This window comes from Lithobates pipiens, unplaced genomic scaffold (assembly GCF_037356315.1).
Source record: "Lithobates pipiens isolate NorthernLeopardFrog02 unplaced genomic scaffold, aLitPip1_a1.2 Scaffold_19, whole genome shotgun sequence".
Lineage (NCBI taxonomy): Eukaryota > Metazoa > Chordata > Amphibia > Anura > Ranidae > Lithobates > Lithobates pipiens.
In genome coordinates this window covers 189,244,745-189,257,607 of record NW_027507764.1, presented here as the reverse complement: position 1 = coordinate 189,257,607, position 12,863 = coordinate 189,244,745, and the positions used below count along the sequence as shown (strand labels likewise).

The 12,863-nt window shown below is 45.4% G+C and overlaps 1 protein-coding gene across 2 annotated transcripts in view; it reads left to right on the top strand.

Moving 5' to 3' along the window:
* The first annotated feature begins 11,199 nt into the window (after positions 1-11,199).
* CUL1 (cullin 1) overlaps positions 11,200-12,863 on the top strand; it is a 123,963-nt gene continuing 122,299 nt past the window's right edge. For both annotated transcript variants that reach the window (XM_077491600.1, XM_077491598.1), the window contains exon 1: positions 11,200-11,417. The gene's annotated coding sequence lies outside the window, so the exon portion shown is untranslated. The remainder of the gene's footprint in view (positions 11,418-12,863) is intronic.

The window sequence follows — 12,863 nt, the reverse complement described above, 5'->3', positions numbered from 1 at the left end:
CCAACGGACTGCATGGGAGGTCGACATATGTCTGGTCAAGCATGTGGTGCCAAAGTGGCTGCTGTTTTGGCCATGCTTGATACGCTTCAGACATATGTTGCAAACAGCAACGGTGTGATCTGCTACACACGTCTCAGAAAAGGCCCACACCAAAGAACTTTTGGTAAAACGTGCAGAGTCAGCAGCGCCCTGCACATGCGGAGCTCTGCAGTGTGATGCAGTCCGTTGGCTGCCCTTAAGCTGGCCCCTGGAGGGCATCCTGCCTCGTTGGAGATGTGCCGCCTCCTTCTCATCCTCCTACTCCTCCTCTCTCCTATCAGACACCCACGTAGAGTCAGTGACCTCATCACCCCCTCCCTCCTCCTCACTGGAGCAAACCTGGCAATATGCTGCAGCTGGGGGAACATGACTGCCAGTTTGTTGTCCTTCTTGGGCATCCCCTCTCTCTAGGCTCACGTTACTGCCTTCCTCAATCTGGGTACCATCATCGGAGCCTTCAAAACACTGCACATTCTCCTGCGGCATGTACCCAACACTGTGGTCGAACAGTTCGGGGAACTCCTCAGGGCATGATGGTGGGGCTAGGGAAGGTGTGACTGATGACATTGAGCCGATGGAAGAGACCGCTTTGGCAGCTGCATTGGCAGCCAAAGTACTCTGAGCCTGGGTGACAGAGGATGAGGAGGATGAGGACAGCTTGGTCATCCACTCTGCTAACTCTTTTGCATGTTGTGGCTCAAAACGGCCAGCTGCCGAAAAAAAGGACAAGCGTGCCCCACAGCCACATTCTGAGGATGCACCGTGTCCACGACCAGCAATGTTGGCTGTAGACACAGAGCCTGCTGCCTGCTTGCCCTCTTTTAGTGGCCTTTGAGCGTCTGTCTCTCCTTGTTGGCCTCCCAGACATACTGAATTTGATTTATTTGTAATGTATTTGACTAGGTACACCAGGAATGGCCTGCAGTGAGATGTAGCTGCATAAAGCTGGGATGTATATATATACTGATTCTGAATATACTGCAGCTAACTGGATCAACTGCCTGCCTGTAGTATATTAGGAACACAACAACAGGAACAGTCTGCAGTGAGCTCTAGCTGCACAGGATACAGTACTCAATATATACTGCAGCTAACTGAATGAACTGTCTGCCTGTAGTATATTAGGAACAGAACAATAGGAATGGTCTGCAGCGAGATCTAGCTAAACTGGATACAGTATACTGAATATACTGCCGCTAACTGAATGAACTGCTTGCCTGTAGTATATTAGAAACAGAACAACAGAACACGGCTCTTCCACTGTACAAGGCCACCTATCTTTCGCGTGGCTGCGGAGCTAAATTTCATAAAGTATGGGATATCTGGACGGAGTCAAGAGACACCAATGCTGACTCGAGTGCTGACTGACAATGTTTCATTAGGACTTAATGGTGGCGTTCTAGGGTATTAACATGACTGTAGCCCTGGGTCCTCCTTACAGGGGCAGTGAGGGGTTGGTTGGGGGGGGTGAAGGCTTGCATGCTTCATCCTGGGATGGCCTACAGCCTGCAGTAGAGCATGAGTGAACTAGAAGATTGTCCTGAGCAGTGAGCAGTGGTGCTAGAGTGTACGGTGGGTTTTTTCTTTTGTTGTATACGCTGGTGGCGGTTTATTGGGGGGGGGGGGGTTGTTGTTATTGTTGACTCAGGGGGTTGTAGTAGTAATCAGCCTGGGTATGCCCAATAGGCTGTAAGTTGTTTTATGTTTTAATTGCAAACTCAATAAAAAGAATAAAAAAAAAAAAAAAAAAGAAACAGAACAACAGGAACAGTCTGCAGCGAGATCTAGCTAAACTGGATACAGTATACTGAATATACTGCAACTAACTGAATGAACTGCCTGCCTGTAGTATATTAGGAACAGAACAACAGGAACAGTCTGCAGCGAGATCTAGCTGCACAGGATACAGTACTGAATATACTGCAGCTAACTGAATGAACTGCCTGCCTGTCGTATATTAGGAACAGAACAGCAGGAACGGTCTGTAGTGAGATCTAGCTAAACTGGTTCAACTGCCTGCCTGAAGTTGATTACAAATAGTACAGCAGGAACGGTCTGCAGTGAGATCTAGCTAAATTGGATGAACTGCCTGCCTAAAGTAGATTATAAACAGTAAAGCATGAATGGTCTGCAGTGAGATCTAGCTAAACTGGATCAATGCCTGAAGTAGATTAGAAATAGTACAGCAGGAACGGTCTGCAGTGAGATCTAGCTAAACTGGATCAATTGCCTTCCTGAAGTAGATTAGAACAGTAAAGCATGAACGGTCTGCAGTGAGATCTAGCTAAACTGGATCAAATGCCTGCCTGAAGTAGATTAGAAACAATACAGCATGAACAGTCTACAGTGAGATCTAGCGAAACCGGATCAAATTCCTGCCTGAAGTAGATTAGAAATAATACAGCAGGAATGGTCTGCAGTGAGATCTACCTAACTGAATAAACTGCCTGCTCAAAGTAAATGAAATGACACGCTCTCTCTCTCTCTCTCTCAACCTATCTCTCTTTAAAGCCAGCAGGAACTGACTGAGATTTGAACCGTATGTGGGCAGGCTGAACAAACCAAGTCACTGCAGAATGGTCATGTGCAAGAACCCATACAAGTTATGAAGTCACGGAATATACACGGAAAATGATCATACACCTCTATGTCTCATGCTTGTTTTAACCTACTGTGTCAGAGGAGTCCAGCTAGGCCTGCCAACTTTGGCTTTTCTTCTCGCAGCCTCTGGGGCTATATTGCTTTATACAAAAGAAGGACCTTATTAATTAAACCTTTCCAGAAAGACAAAGTAAGTGCCTCTGCCTTCTTCCATTCTAATAATATAGCCTTCCTGCCATAGAAAAAGCCAATGTTCAGAAATGTACGATGTGCCCAGGAAGGAACTATTTCCTCCACTAGGCCAATCAGACAAACTCTGGGTGTTTTGGGTATCGGGATACTAAGTACCTCGGCCAGACAGTCAGTAATACCAGACCAGAAGGTTTGTATCAGTGAGCAGCTCCAGAAGATATGTTCTGTATCAGCAGGGGTGTAATCACATCTCCAACGGTGACTGTTGGCAGAAGGGTATATACGTGCCAACCTAGCAGGGGTGAAATACACACGGTGCAGAAATTTGAAATGTGTCAGGCGATCTCTTGCCAAAACCAGGTGTTTGAATGGATGGTCCCACATATCATCCCAATCTTCTCCTTGTATGTCCGTGATCTCACCTTCCCATCTTTCTCTATACTTGGATATTCCAAGGGGGTTTTTAAAAAAAAGAGATTTATAGACGGTTGGAAGAGGTTTAACCTCCGAAGTAAGAAGAGACTCCAAAGCAGATGGCAAACACTCTATTCGTAGGCCAGTGAACTGCGTTTGAAAAGCATGGCACAACTGCAAATAGCGAAAAAAATAGGTGTTGGGTAGGTCGTGTCTGGCTTTCAACTGATCAAAGGTACAGAGTTCCCCCTCTCTAATAATGTCTTTTAAGACCTTAATACCCCTACATGTCCATATCATGGGATCAGGAAATGTGAAAAAATGCGGGTGCTTCGGGTTAATCCATATTGGGGCTGAGGGTGTGATCCCCATATAACTAGGCGACATCAGAGTGGTGGTAGTTTCCCAGGCCTTAATTGTAGCTTTCATGGAGTTTGTCAAGGGTAGTCAGGATTTCGGACCTCTGTACAGAGCCAATCTCAAGATTTCATACGACCCCAATATAGCCGCTTCAACAACTGTAGCGGACTCACCATCCTCCGCCGTCAGCCATTTCCTGGCAAACACCATCTGGCCTACCAGATAATATTTCTGCCAGTTAGGCAACGCTAGTCCCCCTTGTCCCCAGGGTTCTTGTAGTGTTTTTATCCTTATGCATGGCAACGACCATATAAATGACCCTATGATGCTATCCAGGGGTTTAAAGAACGAATTTGGGACCCATAACAGGGAATGGCGCAGGATATATAGGATTACCAAAAGAAATTTTATTTTTATAAGGCTGACACGTCCCATTAAAGAGAGGGGGAGGTTCTTCCAGGTCATCGTCATTTGCTTGAGTCTAGTTATTAATGGGAGAAGATTAAGTGACATATAGTCCTGGATATTTGCAGTTACTTTGACCCCAAGATATGTAATTGAGAAAACCCATTGGAGTGGCAGGGTGTTGTCTTTCTGGCTCCCTGCCCTCGACCCCAGCGGCAGAATTGACGACTTGCTCCAGCTCGCCCTAAGCCCAGAAAACATGGCAAATTTGTCTAGGACTGTTAATGTTGCTCTAAGCGATGGCCCTGGGTGTTTCAGGAACAGGAGCAAGTCGTCAGCATATAGAGCTATACATTCAGCCACACTCCCCACCTGGATCGCTCCCACTTCAGGAGACTGCTTGAAGGCTCTAGCAATAGGCTCCATCATTAACTAAAAGAGAAAGGGGGAGAGAGGACACCCTTGTCTAGTTCCCCTCCCTATCTCAAAGTATTCCAAGACCATGTTACCCAACCTGATCGCCGTCCTTTGGGGCACTGTATAGCAGCGCAATCCACTCCTCCAACACCTTATGCATGTATTGCCAATCGACAGAGTCAAAAGCTTTCTCTATGTCAATAGAGACAATGATTTTTTCCGGAAAGTCTGCGTCCCCCAACTGTATATGTGTGAATAGCCTTCTAAGATTTGTATCGGTTGACATACCCGCCATAAATCCCGTTTGGTCAATGTCAACCAGAGTAGAAATGACCCTGGCCAACCATGATGCCAGCACCTTAGCAAGTATCTTCAGGTCCGTATTAAGCAGTGCTATAGGGCGATATGAAGAACACTCCATGGAGTCCTTGCCCCGCTTCAGGAGAAGCACCATATAGGCTTCCATCATTGAGGCCGGCAAGGCTCCCTGTTCTCGACAATGCAAATACAGAGTGTTCAGTCTACTGACTAGCTGTGACATATACATTTTGTAAAAATCTGTAGGAAAACCATCTGGGCCCGGGGCCTTATGGGGTGGAAACACATTTATGTCCGCTTCGATCTCCAACACCGAGATAGCGTCATCTAGTGCAGCCCTGTCGGTGTCAGACAGTTGAGGAAAGGAAAGGCTTTGGAGCAACCCCTCCAATTCCGATTGATCATATGGAGCAATTGGTGAATACAGTGATTTGTAAAAATGTGTAAATTCCTCCAGAATACCCTGCGGCTCTGTGACAACCGTGCCATTCCTACTGTTGATTGCTGGTATACTGACAGGGACCCTGTGCTCCGCTGCCAGATTGGCCAGTAATTTGCCATTTTTGTCCCCCTTAGCAAAGATAGTCTCTGCCCTCTGTCTTACCTCAGTGCGTGCTAGGTTGGTGAAATGCAGAGCCATCAGCCTCCTACTTTCAAGTAGAGCCACATAGCTAACCTCCGAATGGAAATCTGCATGTTGCTGCGTGCACTCCCTCTCCTTGGCTAGGAGGAGTTCACCCTCCTCATCATGTTCCTTCCTAGCAGCCTTAATAGCAAAGATGCATTCACCCCTGGAGACAGCTTTGAATGCATCCCAAACAATGTGTGGATCTACCGAATGTACATTTGTTGCCCAGAAATTGTCCATTGCAGTTTGTACCTGAATTATTACCTGATCCCCTGTAACCAGCCGGAGGCTAGTCTCCAGCCCCCTCTCCCCCACCCTGAAGGGAAGGCTAGGGTGACCTGGAGCGGATTGTGATCCGAGGTACCTCCTGCCAAGTATTCGGCCGCATGTATGTTCTTAAGAATGAGGGAATTCCCAAATGCCAGGTCTATTCTGGCTGAGGATTTGTGTGTAGAAGAGAGGCGTGAGTACAACACCTCCTCCGGGTGTTTCCACCTCCAGATTTCAGTCAAATTTGCCATAGATACCCAGGAACATAGATCCGCCAAGGCCGGCCTAGCCGCATTAGATGAGTCCAATGCCGAGTTCCAGATGACATTATAATCCCCCAATAACAACATTGGCAGATGCAAGTGAGGTGCCAGAAGTACCTATAGGTCATATAGCATCTGTATCTTAAAAGGAGGAGGCACGTATATGTTTAGCAATAGCAATTTTCTATACCCTACCTCCAATACTAGAGCCCCATACCGCCCTCCCGGGTCGGTGACCACCCTATGTATTGTACACGCTTTACTGATCACAATGGAGATCCCCCTGGCATATGAGGAGTAAGTAGAGTGAAACGACTTCTGTATGCAGGGCTTGCGGAGGGAAAAAATGTTGCTCCCCTCCAGGTGAGTCTCCTGGAGGAGAACGATATGGGACTTCGCCTGCTTAAGGTATTGGAAAATAGCAGCCCTTTTAAACTTGCTGTTAAGCCCTTGCACATTCCAAGAAAGTATTTTTAACCTACTATCCATCCTCTCCATGTATACAATTTGACCTGCAGATTACCCGTAGGGGCATTCACAAGATTTCTAACCAAATTAACTGTAAAGGGTTGCACATGGTAGGTACATACAACAAAAATTCTATAGACATCATAAGGCATTAAAAAACCAGGCCCAAACCAAAAAACTGCCAGTATGCAGCCTGTACCCTGCAGCAAAACTTCAAAAAAGAGTTCAACCAGTTGCATCTAAAGTTCGGCATACTAAGATGGAAAAATAGTCCATGCCATCTACATGAGCCTTCATGCTTGAACCAAAAGTGTAAAAGAACGGCCGATTAGACCTTAACCAGGAATTAGTGGCCAATAGCACCAGTTATATAAGGCCGCTGAAGGCAAACAGATATTCACAGATAATGCAGCAGTCTATTTACCTTCCCCTCGGTACCTGCTGTGTTGGTCTGTGCTTGCAAAAAATATAAACCTTTTCAGACCTGCAGCGGCCGATTCCTCAGCAGAGTGACACACCGGTGTTCAGAGCCTAGTAGCACCCATAGGATTCCATGGGCCAGCCACCAACCTACTGCAGGCCAGGGGTAGACAAAGTAACAGAGGTGCGACTTCGGAAAAAATTATGTAACTCAAGATAAAAACATAAAAGCAGATAGAATGATGAGGCAAACCGAAAAAAAAAAATTGAAGAACATCAGGAAAGGCAACCCAGGCACCAGCGTCGAGCCAGACTTCGAGGTTATAATAGGAGGTCAGACGTTGTGGTCCAACCATTCACTGACATCCTGTGGGTGATCAAAGAATTTTACAGTACCTTTATACTGTATGCGGAGACGACTCAGATACAGCATACTGTAATTCAATTCCTTTTCTCTGAGCCTTCTCTTCACTTCTGTAAAGGATAGGCCTCTTCTTTGCGTTTCTGCTGAAAAATCTGGGAACAGCATAATGCGTGCGTTTTCAAATTTCAGCTCCTTATGTTTCCTTGCCTCCGCCAATATCATGTTGCGGTCTCTAGAGTTTCGAAACCTAACCAGAAAAGGCTGGGTGGGGCACCTGATGGTCTGGCTCCAGTTGGAACCCTGTGCGCCCGTTCAGCAACATAGGTGGGAGGGAGATCGCCTAATGCCAGTATGGTTTAAAAAAATTGCTAAGTGAATGTGGTAGTGGCAGACCCTTCTGTTCCCTCCGGCAACCCCACCACCCGCACATTATTTCTTCTTTGGCGATCTTCTGCGTCATCTGCTCTGTGTTGTAGTGCACTAACCATCTCTTTCAATTCTGCCAGCTGTGAGCCCTGAACATGAGAGGCATCCTCCACTTCTGAGATGGGGTCTTCCGCGGTGGTCAGCCTGCCTCTGATTTTATCAAGGTCATGGCAGATGAGGTTGCATTCAGACACTAGCAAGTCTATGCACCCAACCAGCTCAGTTTTTGAGGCAGCTATGGCTTCCAGGATCGGACCTGTGATCGCTGCTGTATCCACCTCCACTTCCTGCAGCAAGAGGGACGAATCTACCAGAGCCTCTGGGCATGCTGCGTCTTGTTGTTCCATGCTGCCAGCTTTAGTTTTGGCGCGCTGTGTAGCAGAGCTGTGAGCTGAGCTAGTGGAGGAGTGGGTGGGCTAGTCGCCATGCTTCCCTGAGAGCGGAGATGTCTCTGAGCTTTGGGCGGCTGGGAAGGATGTTTCCTCTGCTGCTTTTTGGCCGTAAATGGCATGTCACTCTGCCTGGGCTGTTCCGCTAGCCCACCAACGCTGACAGAGCCGCGGATCGTCGTTCTATCGGTCGGTATCAGGAAATCTGATTGGATGTAAGCCGGAGCTCAGTATCAGCACGTCTTACTACGATCACATCCGGCCACGCCCCCTGAACTACCAAGTTGATCGATTGATCAACTTGGGTACATCCAACCTGCCGGATTCACTTGCATTTATCACTAGCAGCTGCTATGCCCACTAAAAACAATCACTGTGTTCTTCCAGGAGCAGACAATTGCTCGGCAGGAGGGAAACCCCTGTCAGTACTGCTTGTGCTGATGGGGGAATCATACCAATTTCTTTCCTGCAACCACAGGTTGCAAGAAAGAAATGTGCAGATTCGATTGCCTACCTTATACCAGGCATCCCAAATTTTGTAGTATTTACGAATACAACCTCTATTGTCATAGAAAGCCTTCTTCTAGGGGATAATTTGGTTGACTGGGTTTTTCCCACTGAGATACATAGGGGGCCTGCATCCACTTAAATGCAATCATTTTCTGGGCCAAGAACAGTATGTTGGCCCACTCTTCTTGGTATACATGTCTAGTATAACTGGGCCACAGTTCTTCATCTAAGAGTCCCAAAAGACAAACCTTGGTAGGATAGGAATAGTGATTATGATAAACAAAGAAAGTAAATATACCACAGGTGTGTAAAGGAGGTGTGCCAGGTGTGCCTGGGCACACCATAATCATTATGTACGGAGCTGATTCCACCTACTGGCTGGGCTTCCCCCCCATGTCCCCCCCCCCTCTCTGCAATGCTGCTGGCTTCTCTCCTCTCCGGCCAGCTACTGCGGGGGATGTTTCAGGATGGAAAGCGGGGGGAAAGGATAGTAAATATGTAATTTAGCAGTGTTCTATCAGAATACCGCAACCCATCAGAAGATGCAACAGAAGTGACATTGCGAACAAAATTGCACATTGTGCATGCGCTATGCGCTCCAGCATGGCTGCTATACGTTTCAATAGGTTTCCTAATGTGACAGAACACGAAGCCAGCAGCGGAACATATTCTTACACCCAGGCAATTAGGCAGAAGGTGGCGACAGTTCAACTTTTATCTCTTATGACAAACAACCAACAGTAGACATCTGATAGTTATACATTTTTATTGCCAATTTTTATAAACTATCTTTCTTGATATTCATTTGACCTGTACAACCTGTTAAGCTGTATACTTTCAAAACAGACTAATTGATAGACGCACTTGGGTATGTAGGCAGGAAGGTGTGCTTAGCTGAGAAAACTCCTCCACCCCCTCCTGAAGATTCCTGGAATATATGACATAATTTGCCTAGACCTGGAAACCAGGAAGTAACTGAAGAAATGTAAAAAAAGAAAAGTTTAAAACAAGTAAATATAATATACTTTCCACCAGGGGCATTGCTAGGGCTACAAAAGATCTAGGGCTAGAGCCACTAGCAGTGTAGTAAAGAAAGTCATACGCTTGGGCAGGCATACACATGTATATACAGTAATATACGTTTGTGTGTGTATATATCCCCAGAGAGCACCCCACTTACATCAGGGTCCCCAGAGAGCCTCCTCCTTACATCAGGGTCCCCAGAGAGCCTCCCACTTACATCAGGATCCCCAGAGAGCCTCCTCCTTACATCAGTTTTCCCAAAGAGCCTCCCTTACATCAGGGTCCCCAGAGAGCCTCCTCCTTACATCAGGGTCCCCAGAGAGCCTCCCTTACATCAGGATCCCCAGAGAGCCTCCTCCTTACATCAGTTTTCCCAAAGAGCCTCCCTTACATCAGGGTCCCCAGAGAGCCTCCCCCTTAAAATCAGGGTCACCAGAAAGCCTCCCCCTTCCATCAAGGTCCCCGGAGAGCCTCCTCCTTACATCAGGGTCCCCAGAGAGCCTCCCTTACATCAGGGTCCCCTGAGAGCCTCCTCCTTACATCAGGGTTCCCAGAAAGCCTCCCCCTTCCATCAGGGTCCCCAGAGAGCCCCCCCACCTTGAGGACCCCTGCAGAGACTGGGGCCCAGATTCAGGGCTATAGCCCCAAAAGCCACCCCCTAGTGCCACCACTGCTTTCCACACCTCACAACTTTTTGATATGGGAACGAGGGACACCTATTAGCAAAAGTTCGTAGGCATTTGACACCCCCCCCCCCCCCCCCCGCCACGCCACCTTAAAGAGAATGATACATAAAAAAAATGATTGTTTAAACCCACACGTGCTTTTTTTTACTGCTACTATTCCTTTATATTGGCTTGAAAGGTCTAGCACTGGGAAACACTTTTTGAAAGATAAAAAGTGCATTTTATATACAACTGAGGGACAAATGAGGAGGAAAGAGGCACTTTGTTCTGCATGAAGGACAGTCTCTCGAAATTCAGGGACAGTTGGGAGCTATGTACTTACCTATCTATTTACTAATGCTAGCAGCATAAAGATTAAAACTATTCGATTTTGATTGAGAGAGTGAAGATGCTCTTTTCAGGCTCATGCTATAAACAGTACAAATGGCTGAAAGGGTAGCTCGGTAACCCACAGAATCCAATGACATTTCAGCTTAGGTCTCCAGCTAATTTGATTCCTGGTTGCTATGCGTTCTCGCACTTTGCCCATCATCACCGCTCTGTGCTGCCTCACTGCTTCTCTTCGGTGGAAAGTAGTCCAGGATGGGTTATATAACCGCGCACCATTCTGGATTAACTGTTCGAGGAACAGACAATCGTTTACTAGGAGAGTGAATGAAAGATGAGGGAGACCTGTTATACAACACTTTACAATACAGAATACTGTATGCAGGCTTACTAATAATACAGAAGACAACTGGAGGAAAAAAAAAAAAAAGGTATGAAGTCCTTGTGTCTTCCTCAAAGTAGACGAATACATGAATGGGAGATGACGGTAACGTAATAACACAATGCAGCTTGTGTAATAATGGGATTCGAGCGTTCGGAGCTGTGCTGGGCAATGTGAACAGACATTTATAAATAGGGCTTGGTGATGTCATTATCTGGGAACAGCTCTGATTGTCATTTGAGAGCTGTGGGCTTGCCTTATGGTAATAGTTGGGAGTAGCTTGTGACAATCCGGTGGGAGGAGTAGTGCTTGTGTGACCATGAGATCACAGGCCTCATCTGCCTTCCAGGCAGGCCTTGTACAGAGAGGCCTTACTCACTGCATATACCTTCCTCTTGCGTCTCTTTAATTCCTGCCAGAATAGAAGAGGCTATCCTGTCCGCTGACATCTGCAAATCTACGTAACCTATGTAATACATGGAGGGAGGAGGCTACACGATCCAGAGAGAATGCTGGTAGGGTTAATGGGATTAGATCGATCTATCTATCTATCTATCTAGATCTCGATTTCTACATTTTCTGTGTGTTTGTTATTTTTAAGCTTTTATATCATCTTATATGTTTTTATTTTTATTTTTATGTTTTACTTGTTGATACAAAGAATTCAAAAGCATCTTACAACAAGGCCACGTGAAACACTAACAACAAATGCGACTCACAATCGAAAATATTTTATATTGTCTAATATGTGAATTCATAGTGATAGTAAATCGTTACTAACGGGTGCATTGATACCGCTTTTTGATTCCAAACTACACATTGGTGGTCAGTGTCGCGATCACATGTTTAGTATACTCTCCCGTGTCTGAAAAGAGAAGTTTTGACTCACTAGCGCGAGCCAATGAATGTATAGTAAATGTTGCGGTAATCAAATCGATAATTTTGTTTGCTGGTACACTGTGGCCAAATGCCGCGTCATGCTGTAGCCATCTTTTTTTCGACCTGGTTTCATTTAAAATATGGTGCTAATAAAAAAAGAAAATTGCCCGTAGCCTAATTTTGTCAACATAGTTTTAATTGGACGTTTAACCGGAAGATTTTACCCCCTTCCTGACCAGAGAGCTTTTTGCGATTCAGCACTGTGTCGCTTTAACTGACAATTGCGCGGCCGTGCGACGTTACACCAAAACAAAATTGTTTTGAAAAGCAAAACAATATTTCATTTTTGATGTCCTTTTTTTTCCCGCAAATAGAGCTTTCTTTTGGTGGTATTTTTTCACCTCTGCATTTTTTTTTTTTTTTGCGCTATAAACAAAAAAAAAGAGCGACAATTTTTAAAAGCAAAACAATATTTAATTATTTGACATCCTGTTTTTCCCACAAATAGAGCTTTCTTTTGGTGGTATTTGATCACTTCTGCGGTTTCTATTTTTTACACTCTAAACAAAAAAAGCGTAAATATTGAAAAAAAAAGCATTATTTTTTTACTTTTTTGCTATAATAAATATCCCCAAAAAATATAAAAAAATATTTTTTTTCTCAGTTTAGGCCGATATTTATTCTTCTACGTATTTTTGGTAAAAAAGTGTACATTGATTGGTTTGCACAAAAGTTATAGTGTCTACAAAATAGGAGATAGTTTTATGGCATTTTGATTATAATTTTTTTTTTTATTACTAATGGCGGCAATCTGCGATTTTTATCATGACTGCGACATTATACCTACCGCTGCCATTGTGCCAACGTATATCAGCGTGCAGCGAGTGGTTAAAGTTGAAGTTTAAATTTATATAGGGGTTATAGCTGTTTAGCATTTCTGTCCATCCATCGCTGAGATTTGAACCATTAATGGGCAGGCTGAATGTACCAAGTTGATCGGTCAATCAACTTGGGTACAACCAGCCTGCCGGATTCTCTTGGCATTACTGTTAGTGGCTGCTATAGCCGCTAGCGATAATCAC